Source organism: Salvelinus sp. IW2-2015, linkage group LG28 (assembly GCF_002910315.2).
Source record: "Salvelinus sp. IW2-2015 linkage group LG28, ASM291031v2, whole genome shotgun sequence".
Taxonomy (NCBI): domain Eukaryota; kingdom Metazoa; phylum Chordata; class Actinopteri; order Salmoniformes; family Salmonidae; genus Salvelinus; species Salvelinus sp. IW2-2015.
Genome location: NC_036868.1, coordinates 21,010,088 through 21,015,543, shown reverse-complemented (window position 1 = coordinate 21,015,543; position 5,456 = coordinate 21,010,088).

Here is a 5,456-nt window from a genome sequence, read left to right as displayed (position 1 = left end):
TGATGTGGAGCCATTGACCAGCCTTTTCAGCATCATGGCTACCGAGTGGTACGGGGTGGTAATAATTTAAGCAGGTTACCTTCGCTCCCTTGGGCAGGGACATGGTGGTCTGTTTGAAACATGTAGGTATTACAGACTCAGTCAGGGAGAGGTTGAAAATGTCAGTGAAGGCACTTGCCAGTTGGTTCTCGCATCTTGTTTAGTACACGTCCTGGTAATCCATTTGGCCCCTTGGCTTTGTGAATGTTGACCTGTTTAAAGGTCTTGCTCACTAGAGCTACTGAGAGCGTTATCACACAGTCATCCAGAACAGCTGGTGCTCTCGTGCATGCTTCAGTGTTGCTTGCCTCGAAGCGAGCATAAAAGGCATTTAGCTCGTCTGGTAGGCGCGTCACTGGGAAGCTCGCGTCTGGGTTTCCCTGTGTAGTCCATAATTGTTTTGAAGCCCTGCCACATCCGACGAGCATCAGAGCCGGTGTAGTAGGATTCTTCTTAATCCTGTATTGACGCTTTGCTTGTTTGATGTTTGTTTCTGAGGGCATAGCGGGTTTCTTGTAGGTGTCTGGATTAGTGTCCCGTTCTTGAAAGCGGCAGCTCTAGCCTTTAGCTCGATGCGGATGTTGCCTGTATCCATGGCTTCTGGTTGGGATATGTACAGTGGCAAGAAAAAGCATATGAACCCTTTGGAATACCTGGATTTCTGCATAAATTGGTCATAAAATGTTATCTGAACTTCATCTAAGTCACAACAATAGACACAACAGTCTGCTTAAACTAATAACACACTAACAATTATACGCTTCATGTCTTTATTGAACACACTGTGTAAACATTCACAGTGCAGGGTGGGGAAAGTTTGAACCCTTGGATGTAATAAATGGTTGACCCTCCTTTGCAGAATAACCTCAACCAACGTTTTCTGTAGTTGCAGATCAGACCTGCACAACAGTCAGGAGGAATTTTGGACCATTCCTCTTTACAAAAATGTTTCAGTTCAGCAGTATTCTTGGGATGTCTGGTGTGAACTGCTCTCTGAGGTCATGCCACAGCATCTCATCGGTTGAGGTCAGGACTCTGACTGGGCCACCCCAGAAGGCATATTTTCTTCTGTTGAAGTCATTCTGTTATTGATTTACTCTGTGTTTTGGTCATTGTCCTGTTGCATCACTCAACTTCTGTTGAACTTCAATTGGCAGATGATAGCCTTTTTACATTTCTCCCTGCAAAATGTCTTGATAAACTTGGGAATTCTTTCTTTCCGTCGATGAATAGCAAGCTTTCCCAGGCCCTCCACCATACTTTATAAGTTGGATGGGTTTTTGAATGTTGGTAGTGTCTTGTGCCTTTTTTCTCTCCACAATAGTGTTGGTGTTCCTTTCCCAAACAGCTCAACTGTAGTTTCATCATTTCTGTCACGGAATATTTTGGCCAGTAGCACTGTGGAATTACTATCAGGTGCAACTTTTTGGCAAACTTTTCAATTTGACGTGCAGGCAATGTTTTTTTTTGGACAGATGGCTTCTTCGTGGGTGTCGTCCCTGAACCCCATTCTTTGTTATGTGTTTTTAAATGTATGTAGACCTCTCAGCAGAGAATGTTTAGCCATGTTCTCGAGAGATTTTCTTAGTTTCTTTAGACTTGACTTCTTCTTTAACCTCAATTGGAGCGGCATTCTCGCGCTGGTTGCTTCTTTGTACCCCCAGCTCTCCTTTGCAGGACCGTCCACTCTTCAGGCAGAGTGAACAGTGCTGAACTTCTCATTTTTAGACATTTGGTCTTAAAACCCATGCTCCCTGGAATCTGATGCACATCAAGCTTTAAAGAGATACTTTTGGTAACCCTTTTCCACTTTAATGCAAGTTCAACAATTCTTACATCTTAGTTTCTTCTGAGATCCTATTTTTTGTTCGAGGCTGTGGTTCACATCAGGCAATGCTTCATGTGAATAGCAAACTCGAATTTTTTGGTGAGTTTTTTTATAGGGCAAGGCAGCTCTAAAAACCAACATCTCTCTCAATCTCGTCTCATTGATTGGACTCCAGGTTAGTGACTCCTGACTCCAATTAGCTTTGGAGAGTCATTAGCCTAGGGTTCACATACTTTTTTCTTAACTTACACTGTGAATGTTTAAATTATGTATTTTCTTGTCTATATTGAATACATAATTTGTGTGTTATGAGTTTAAGCACACTTTTCTTGTCTATTGTTGTGACTTAGATGAAGATCAGATCAAATTTGATGACCAATTTATGCAGAAATCCAGGTAATTCCAAAGGTTCACATACTTTTTCTTGCACTTATTGATGAAGCCGATGACTGCGGTGGTATACTCCTATGCCATTGGATGAATCCCAGAACATATTCCAGTCTGTGCTAGCAAAACAGTCCTGTAGCTAGCATCCCGTCATCTAACCACTTCCATATTGAGCAAGTCACTGGTACTTCCTGCTTGAGTTTTTGCTTGTAAGCGGCATCAGGATGATAGAATTTTTGGTCGGATTTGCCAATAAGAGGGTGAGGAGAGCTTTGTATGCATCTCTGTGTGTGGAGTAAAGGTGGTCTCTAGAGTTTTTTTTTCTCCTCTGGTTGCACATGTGACATGCTGGTAAAAATGTGTAAAACTGATTTAAATTTGCCTGCATTAAAGTCCCCAGCCACCAGGAACGCCCTTCTGGGTGACATTTTTTTGTTTGATTATGGCCTTAATAGATTGTTTGAGTGGCTCTTAGTGCCAGCATCGGTCTGTGGTGGTAAATAGACGGCTACGAATAATATAGATGAGAACTTCTTGGTAGATAGTGTGATCTACAGCTTATCATAAGGTACTTTACCTCAGGCCAGCAATACCTCGAACTTCTTTAATATTAGATATCGCACACCAGCTGTTATTGACAAAAAGACACACACCCCCCACCCCTCGTCTTACCAGACGTGCTTCTCTGTTCTGCCGGTGTATTGAAAATCCCTCCAGCTCTATATTGTCCGTGTCGTCATTCAGCCACGACTCGGTGAAACATAAGATATTACAGTTCTTACTCTTAATGTCCCGTTGGTAGGATAATCGTAACCGTAGGTCATCCATTTTATTTTACAATGATTGCATGTTAGCAACTAGAATTGATGGCAGTGGGAGTTTACTCGCTCGCCTACGGATTCTCAAAAGGCAGCCCGATCTGCGTCCTCTTTTCCTCCGTATTTTCTTCACGCAAATGACGGGGATCTGGGCCTGGTCCCGGGAGAGCAGTATATCTTTCTCGTCGGATTCGTTAAAGGAAAAAGCTTCTTCCAGTCCGTGGTGAGTAATCCCAGTTCTGATGTCCAGAAGTTATTTTCGGTCATAAGAGACGGTAGCAGCAACACTATATATAAAATAAGTTATATAAGAAGTTACAAACAACAACAACAAAAAAATGAACAAAATAGCACAATTGATTACACGTGCTTCTACACCTGCATTACTAGCTGTTTGGGGTTTTAGGCTGGGTGTCTGTACAGCACTTCGAGATATTAGCTGATGTACGAAGGGCTATATAAAATAAAATTGATTGATTGATTGATTGATTACGGGTGTGTAAAACGTCAGCTATCCTCTTGGGCGCCATTTTAACGCACGCCATTTACCTGTGGGACGTCCAGTAGCGTGTGTCCCATTTAAATGATGCTTTTATTAAACAGAGTGTTCCATTTGGCCTTGTTGACGATTGTGAGAAATAAAGTCAGAGTTTAGACTTGTTTTCTTGTAACTTGTCTTTCCCAGACACCTTATTGTAAATAATTGACTGCAGAGTAAATAGAAAGAAACTATTTGCTCTGAGCTAAGCTAACCAACAGTAAAGTATAGGAATTATATTCAAAGATATTCAATACAGGACAGTCATGTATTCAAATCAATTCAGATTATTGAAGGTTTTTCTTACCCTCCATTAAATCAGAGATGGAACAGAAATCAGGTCATTACAGCTGTGTTGTGAATGATGATACACAATAGTCTTCAACGCCGCCAGCTAGTGACTGACAGTAAACACACACACACATGAATGCACGCACACTTGGGTGCACACACATGCGCACACACGCTGTAATGTACACGCACACATGCACACTTGTGCGCACACTCACACAGACACGCTCCACAGCATACTGCAGTGCCAAACGGGTCATTTGTGAATACATCAACCTACTGTTGTTGTTCCAGTAGTTACTGCCTCTCATTTGGATCACATAACGATGGGGTGCTTTGTACTGCAGTCTGGGCTGTTATACATTTATGGTGCTGCTGGCGTAAGCCTTTACGGCATCAGCACAGCCCGCAGCCTGCTCCCATCAGAACAGACCTATTTGGCTTGCATTATAAACCCATTGAATCAGACAGGTTTGCTGTTCTACTGCTCTACCTTAAGCCCCCTGGCTGCTGGGCTGGGAGCTGGCTGGGAGTGTATTGTATTTAATGCCGTGGGTTATGGCGTGTGTGAGTGAGTGGGTTGTTGCAAGCAGCTTACTGAAACAGTATTTGTGTGTGCCCTGCTTTCCAATTCCGTCTGTCTGTCTGTGCAGAGGCTGCCTGTGGGACGGTTTGGGTCTTGGGAGAGTGGTGCTGGGTCTGGGATGCTTATTGCTACATTTGGATTCTCATTGAATCCAATCACACAGTAGAAATCAGCCTGTCAGCCACACATGCGTGCAAGCAGGCACGCACACACGCTCTCTCTCACACATACACACACACGCTCTCTCACACACATACACACACGCTCTCTCACACACATACTCACACACAGCTCTCTCACACACACGCTCTCTCTCACACATACACACACCGCTTCTCATCTCACACACATACACACACACGCTCTCATCACACACACACAACACACACACACACACACACACATCAACACCACACACACACAACACACACACACACACACGCACACACACACACAACACACACACACACACACACACCACACACATCACACACATTAGCCAGAGTCGGCTGCAGATACACCACGAGAAAACACAACCCTGTCAATCCTAAGTCTGTTGAACGCCACTGAGTCAAGTTTTGGCGCGCGCTTCTTTTTTTTATAATCCTGTCCTCTCTTTTTCCTCCCTCTCTCCTACTTTTTCTTCTCTATCTCATCTCTCTCTCTCTCTCTTCTCGTCTCTCTCTCTCTCTCTCTCTCTCTCTCTCTCTCTCTCTTCTCTCTCCCTCTCTTCTATCTTCTTTTCCCCTTCGAATAGCACAGTGGAGCAGCAAGTAATCCAATCATTCTGGCTGACATGGTCGTGTTTTTTAACTCACTCTTTAATCTTCTCAACCTTCTCCACCTTGTTATTCGAAATCTGATTAAGTAATGTGTGTGTGTGTGTGCTGTGTGTGTGTGGGTGTGTGTGTGTGGTGTGTGTAGTGTGTGTGTTGGTGATGGTGTGTGTGGCTGTGTTTGTGTGTGTGT